This window comes from Numida meleagris, chromosome 1 (assembly GCF_002078875.1).
Source record: "Numida meleagris isolate 19003 breed g44 Domestic line chromosome 1, NumMel1.0, whole genome shotgun sequence".
NCBI classification, from domain to species: Eukaryota; Metazoa; Chordata; class Aves; order Galliformes; family Numididae; genus Numida; species Numida meleagris.
In genome coordinates, this window is record NC_034409.1 from 97,557,063 (window position 1) to 97,565,096 (window position 8,034).

The 8,034-nt window shown below is 33.9% G+C and overlaps 1 protein-coding gene across 4 annotated transcripts in view; it reads right to left on the bottom strand.

The window, feature by feature from the left end:
- The window catches only part of TMPRSS15 (transmembrane protease, serine 15), a 308,179-nt gene that overhangs the window by 67,350 nt on the left and 232,795 nt on the right, over positions 1 to 8,034 (bottom strand). For all 4 annotated transcript variants that reach the window (XR_002440702.1, XR_002440700.1, XR_002440703.1 and 1 more), the window contains one exon: positions 6,744 to 6,909. The gene's annotated coding sequence lies outside the window, so the exon portion shown is untranslated. The remainder of the gene's footprint in view (positions 1 to 6,743; positions 6,910 to 8,034) is intronic.

Consider the following 8,034-nt stretch of genomic DNA (forward strand, 5'->3'; position numbering starts at 1 on the left):
AAAAAAAAAAAAAAAAAAAAGCTGAGGCCAGAGCAGCTGTAAAGGAGCACTGATATTTACCTAATGCTCAATATTTCAAGTGTAAGCATTTCCGGCCTTTCTAAATACATGTATTATGAAGTGAATTGAAAAGTTTTAAAAATATTTTTGACATTAACAATATCAAGCACAGCCTTCCAAAAACAGTTGGCCTTCGTTTTTCTCATTTTCTTTTGAAAACTATGGTAAATCTTTCAGTAGAAGCTGAACTTGATTGGTAGAAGAATTACATCAGTGCAGAATACTTTGAAAAAAATCACACACTACACCGAACGTAACAGAAAGGCAACAATTATTGGGTTGTTTTAATGTTTTTCAAATTGCTTGTTTTGGAGGAAAGGGATGATTGGAAAACAACTGTAATGCATCTTTCAAGATGCCTCCAGTCAAGATAAAAGAGATCAAAAGTTCAGTCACTAAATGATTTGATCACTCTTATTTTCATGTCCTCTATACTTGACCCACGAAATGACTACTGAACAGAGATAATTTATATGCTTTCAAATACATGTGAAACGGCATCTGAGTTAGACCTCTCTGGTAATCCATTTAGCTTACATCAAATTAACATTTCACATTAGATATTTGACAAGATGATGGAGAAATTAGATAAAGCATGTACAGTGGGCTTTTTTTGTGATAATTATTTTAACAGGCATTTACAGATAGCAGAAGGATGAAGAAAATGTTCTTGGATTTCAAAAATGGGGTCAACTAAGCATGTAATTACTTTCTCAAATGTTTCTAAAATTGTACTGAACTATCTGACCAGGAGTTCAAATTTTGGTCACTGTGTTGATATTGTTAATCATCATCCACTCTAAGTGCTGCAAATATAAAACTCTCTCTTCTGGAATAATTTAAATGCTCCCAAGATGCTGAATAGGAAAAAAAGCTTTAAAACTTGTTAAAACTTAAAAGTATTGATGAGTTCTTTATATTAATGCCTATCCAAAGTTGGGAAAAATACCAAATATCAGATATAACAGCACATAAAATGCTAACAATTATATTTTAAATTGCATAGCTCTTATCTATGATGGGCTTTTAGTCTCATTTTTCTTTCTTTACAAATCAGAATTAGCACAGAAAAAATGATGAAAACCTGTCAACCGAGTCACTCCACATGAAAGGATTTACATACAAATATAAATTGACTGACAGACTTGATATGCTTTGTAGGAAAACAGAAATTTGAAAAAAGAAAAACAATTCCTTTTTCAGGTCTTTCTGAAACACAGTAAAAGGTAAGAAATTGTTTAGAAACTGATCAAATGCAGCCAATAAATATATCCTAAAAATTCCAAATAATATTTCAGATCGCACAAAATTTTTACATGAAAGAAATAACAGGGAATGAGAACTGGATGCTTTGCCATAATTCCACAAGACAGAAAATTAAGGATTGCAAATATTCAGCATTTTAGTTTGTATTTCTCTCTTTTACACTGCTTAAAATACAAGTATACAAGTTCCAGCATTTCCTGCGAGGAAATATTTCAATTATTTTAATGGAAGTGTCAACATCTATAGGCAGTATATTGACTATAAAAAACATCTGATTTTTCCCAACTTTGTCTGTGTAGCCCATTTTAATCAATTTACTGGCATATTAGACAGTTTTTAGTCCTTTAGTGGGATTTGAGATCTCTGTTCTTCATTCACACATGTAAGTGATAAATGATTACAGAAGAGGAACCAAACTTGCAATTCTGTTGATAAAAATGAACGTGATTCCCATTCTCATGCCTCTGTCAATTCTTTAAATTATGAATGGAAAATTAAATATTTTTAGTCAGAAATTAATCATCTGTAACTTAAAATTCAGAAATTAACTTGATACATACATATATTCTAAGACATTATTGTCAGGATACAACTATACCATAAGGTTTTCTTATTATTACCAACTGAAAAAAAACCAACAAAAACTATGTAAATTTCAAGATATTCCCTGGGAGAAAAAAATAAAATAAAAAAATGACTGTAGGATAATCTGCTAGAACCTGGTCTCCAAAACATTGCTCTGGAGCAGTCTTTAAATACAAGAGGAAAAGTATATAAGCATTTAACTTTAATATTTTTAATATCAATATTTTTAGATTAACAAAACATGTATGCCATTTTGACTCAACTGTGAATAGTGTTTAAGTTAAGAATATTTTTGAAATACATGCTGGAGTGCTGTAAAGGCATAAATAACCATTTATATAAAGGGGTATGGTGGACATACCTTACTTTTCAAAATCTTTTCAAAAGATTCCACATGAAAAGTATTAAAAATCTAAGTTGTCATTGGATGGATTAGTCCTTTAATTGGATCCCTTAAAGATGGTTTATGTAGAGAAAGCAAAGCAGAAAGCTTAATTCTCTGCTTTCAGAGTAGAGAGAAGTCTGTAACAGAATCTATTAAGGACTCATGCTAGAACTGTTTTTAGCCAGCTTTTTCAGCAGCTACTTAAAAAAAGGAGCAATCAGTGAAATCTCCAAGTTTGCTGCTGAGGTTAAGCTTTGGGTCATTGTTAGATCCACTAATGAAAAGGAATTCTAGAAGGATCTCTAGAACCTGAGTTAACGGATGAAAAGTTGGCAGATATCCTTTAATGCAAATAAACTTGAGATCTTTCATCAATGGGAACAAAATCTGAAAGATGGCTACAAGATGCTGATGCTGAAAGTAACTCAGAAAAAAAGATCCTGGAGGCATCATTAAAAAAATATTAAAGGTATCATTAGGAAGGTTAATGATATCAAGACTGAGAACATCATACTCTCTACTTGAAACTTTCATCTTCAATGTAGCTTCTGCTGAATGGGCAATTTCCAGTCTTTTTATCCCCAAAAAAGCAGATTAGACTTATAGAGGGTGTAGAGGAGGTCAACTCAAGTTACCAGGCTTAGGAATTGCCAGGCTTCTGCATACTTTCTAAGTAGCATCTCCCATTGAGAGAGCATCCTATTGAAATTACTAGCATAGAGGCACCACTGGCCTGACAAAGTTGTGCATGCCTTCTGTTATTTAAAACATAGATATAGATATATTACTTTATTTTTAAAATACAAGTCTAGTAATGATCCCCAAGTTTAGGTGTTTGCTAAGCCTTCAACAGAATTTGTATCATCGTGACTTGCTGAAGAATGAGAACTACATCACAATTTCCTTTTCTGATTGTGATTCTCTTGAAATGAATGTTGTTTTTGCTGTATAGGTGATATGAGCATACATTAACACCCAGTACCTCATCTTGACATACAGAGACAGACATCGCCCTTTGTTGACCCCCACTTCCAAACAGTAGCAAAGAACTACAGGTTCAAGGTTCTCTCCATGGTAAGGTTGCTGTATTTACAGTACTAGATGTTTACTGACTATGGCCAGCAGCCAAGCACCCACACAGCCACTCATACATTGCCTTCCCCCCTGCCCCAAGAGATGTAGGAGAAAATAAAAACAAAAGCAAGAAAACCCATAGACTGAGATAATGACAGTTTAATAGATGGAGGAAAAAGGGTAAAAACAACAAGTGATGGAATGGGAATTGTTCACCACCTCCCACAAGCAGATGAATACTCATTCATTCTCCAAGCAATGGCTACCTTTAAAGACCAGCACCTAGATTTTAATGTTAAGCATGATATTGCATAATATGGAATATCCCTCTGGACATTTTGTGCCAGCTGTCCTGGCTGTATATTTGCCTAATGTTCTTTCCTATCCCCAGCAAATGGAGAATTAAGATGGAAAAAGAGAAAACCTTCATTGACACTTTACAAGCACTTATGAGCAATAGCCAAAATATTAGTGAATTACCAAAACAGTAATAGCCACAAATACAAAGCACAGGCTACTATGAAGAAAGTTAAATCCAAACCAGGCAATAAACAAACCAGTACAATAAACAAGTATTGCTTAATTTAATGATGTAGTGCACTGAGTAAATAAGTAACAATACATTAGATATGATAAGCATCATATGTAATATAGTGATATGACGCATGCACATTGGTGACAGTCAGTGACACTGCAAAGAGGAAATAGTGTTTTTTTTTTTTTTTTTTTTTTTTTTAAACAATAAGGGCAATGGGGATTTTTAAACTCCTTGGGCAGAAGATTTTCAATAACAGCTCAGTTCTGAAATGGTTCAAGGCATGAACTCATGCATTAAAAAATCTCAAGGTCAGAGCAACATTGTGTCATGCCAGACCTTTCTCTTGTTGCCTTAAGCGCTAAAATAGAACTAATGTAAATCTGCACAGGGAATCACATAAGTTTATAGGATATAAATTATCAGCTACTTCGCATCTAGGCTATTCAGCCTTATTTTTTTTTTTTTTTACTAGCAAGAGGTGAACTAGGGCTCTCCCAAATGTATATAGTACTTCCCGGTTATCTTACTTCCAGTAAACTGTTGACTTACCACTTGCTGTGTACTTAATGTTGTGAGCTTCTGTGTGCTGAACTGTTATTAACCTACTTTATTCTTTCCTGATGTATAAGATTATTTGCATGCAATGCTGTAGTTTGTATTAGGTAAGAAATTGTATGAAATAACACTAATATTCAAAGGATATTGTTATCCATGATTTGAAAATGATTGCATAGTAAAATTTTCTATGTTCTCCTATACTAGAGCCTGCAAGCCCTGCAAGTAAAAGTGGTGACCCAGAGTCATATCATGGTTAATATAAAATCAGTCATTCTGTTATTGTCATAGTATTAGATTTGAATTGGTCTGAAAATAAAGTATGATTTACTATAACTTTCTTTTTTTTGTTTTGTTTTCCTGAAAAGGTTCAGAATCATCTTGATCATGTACAACAAAAGGTAATGCAGAGAAAACAATCAAACATTACCAAACATCAAAAAATCCTGAAAAGCAGATGTTTGAAATGCTTCAGATATCCCTTACTTGCACAATGTATTTACTGTGCAATTTTTCTTCTTAATTTATAGAAACTCGCAGAGTTGACAAAGATGTTTTGTGAAAGATTATGGCTATGTTACTTTAAATTACTTCACCTTCCAAAAACCCCTGACATTTTTTTTTTAAACTGCAATGTTTAGAATAATCTACTGAAAAGTACTTGTTTCTAAAGTATTGTTCCTGTACTCCTTTTCCTTTTTATTGGCCTTTCTTTTTCTACTCTGTTACAGTGGACAGTGGCCCAGATGTGGGAAAAAGAAAATGAAATAACTAAAATCATCCCATTATCCTTTCTTAAAAATACAGCACAATATTTCTATATGTTTATATATGTAAGAACAGGAAAAAGTTAATACATTTTTTTTTCCATTGCTCTATGGAATTAGATATAGATTTTTTGCATTGATGAAATGCGTTGTTCAGTTCAGGAGACCAAAAAGCTGAAACATATCATCTTCACATATTCAAACATTATTCAACAAAAAGTTTTGTATTTTTTACTTAACGGCATACTACTATCACAGAGGTTAATATAATGTATGTGTAACTTACAATGCTATGTAATGGCCAAACATTGCATTTCAGCTGAGAATAAAATCAGATTTTACTGAACTGCTATTCAGCAAAGGCAGGCAGGTTTATTAGGTCCTGCACACTGAAAATATGCAGATTTTGGTAATAACTGGTAATTGGTTGTTTTTAACTTCACTTTCTATGTTATCACAGACTGTTAGGAGACTGAGCAGGGGGTTACAGGTGGTGTGTTCACAGAGAATAAAGTTTTCAGCCCCTCAAGACAAATGGACTAAACTGAAGGTCATATGCTTAGTGGCATTCTGGAAAATGGAATACAGAAAACAGATTTTAAAATTATAATATTAACCTTAATATTGTCAATATCTCATTGCAATAGAGCAAAGCCAAATATTTCCCCTTTGTGTTATCTAGAAGTGCCAAATTACAAACCTGAAGAAATACATATGGTCTTAACATTTTAACACTCCCTGTTTACTTTTCATAATGTAAAATCTACATATTTCAAGCAATAATCATCAAGTTCAAAATACAAGGGCTGCTCCAAAAGTAATGCCTCCTATATTATTATGTTGGCCCACAACATCAGAGGTGGATGTTGGTGGTATGGCAGGAGAGGCTGAACCCTCTTGCCAATATTCCATTACATTTTGTTGCTGTGTGACAGGTGGCAGCAAAGGGGTAGTCTGACAAAATGGCATCTGACATGGAAGTGCACATGAAACAAAGCTGTGTAATTGAATTCCTCCAAGTGGTACCCACTGACATTCATTGACACTTGCTGAACATTTATGGAGACTAAACAGTGGACGTGGATACAGTGAAGCGGTGGATTGTGTTTCAACACTGGTGACCACGACATTGGGTCATCTCCACTAGTGCAAATTTCTACGAAATGTGGCATGCTCTTGTTCATCCCTGTCAAAAATGCGTAGCTAATTGTGGTAACTACGCTAAGACTGTTACGTAGCTGAGAATTTGCTCTGTCTACTAGTGTTATTGTACTCTTTGTATCTGTTGTAGCTTCCATGGAAATGAACAGGGGACATTACTTTTGGAGGGCGACCTACGAGTATTGTCTGGAAAGTCACGGGCTAAAATGTTGATTCCACCAGTATATAAAAATAAAAGAACAAAAGAAGCCACCACACAAACCACATGAAACAACCCATAACTGTATAAGAAAATGCTCTAACAGAAACAGAAGTGATTAATTAGAAATCTTTCTCAGTAGCACATACTGACCTGTGTGAGAGTGTGGAACAGTTCACTATAGCTTGGGGTAGCTGAGAGAAGTATTTGTAACTAGAAGCATTCTTATTTAGAACAGCTTGTGAAGACCAAAAAAACTTTTTCCTTCTTTCTGTTAGCATGGTGGTACAGCGGCAGCAGGCATCCAGACACTGTAGAGCTATTGGCAAATAGTTAATGACATTATTATAGCTGTACTTCTTATGCTTGAAACTTTTTTTTGTTCTGGTTTTATCAAAAGACCATTCTTGTTTCATCTAAAATTAAAAAGCAGGGCTATTACAAACTCTGAATTCAGGATTGCATCCCCATTACTGCACCTAATGAAGAATTGTATCCCCTCTCTGACTAAATCAGAGTGAAGAGTAAACCCACGATGAGAAGACCACAGTTTTAGCAATCTTTCTTAGTTTGTTTTGTTTTAACACTCTGACTTTTATTTTGGTTATCTTGATTTGTTTATCTTCATCCCCTAGAGTATAATCTGCTTTCATCAGCTGTAAAAAGAAGATCTATCTGTTAACGTAGATTTAAATAGATCTATGTTAAAATTGCTTTTACTATTTTTTTTTTCCTGTACTCCTACATAAACCCTAAATCTGATGTATTCATTGCTTAAACTTAGAAAGTGTAGAATTTGAAATCATCTTTAGGTGATTTCAAACCACAACTAGGAAAACATTTCTCAGCAAGCACAGATGAGAAACTAGCAGAACTTTTGAATTTGAGTGCATGCTGGAGAGAGAGGGCAGGGGAAGCTACAGTTCCATGATCTTCACACTGTTTACTGTGGGATGGGATTCTCTATCATTACCGAGTAACTTCTTAACAGTTGTACTGTTGCATATAAAACACTAGTCAAAGGTTGTGTGGGAATATTTTTATGTATGCGCATATATGCATAACATAATACAAATAATTAGAACTGCGTATCTTTAGGAAATGAAGTTAAAGTACATATCAGAAATATTATTTAAAATCCCTTCAAATGTATTTCTGATTTAGCAACCCACTTTCTATTCATTACACAAAATTTTCACTTTAACTATTCACTATAGTTGCAGAGATATATCTCTTTTTCCGAGCATATGCATGCCAGTTCTAATGAATTAAGAACAATTATCTGCCTACAGAAGTGCCCGTTGTTCTTTCAGTATCATTTTCAGCAAAGAATTCCATGTTTAATCACATTTTCTGTGAGCAGAGAGAACCATATACCCATGGCAATGACACTACACTTTTGTATAGATTTGATTGCTGAAGCAGAGCCTAAGAACTAAATTTA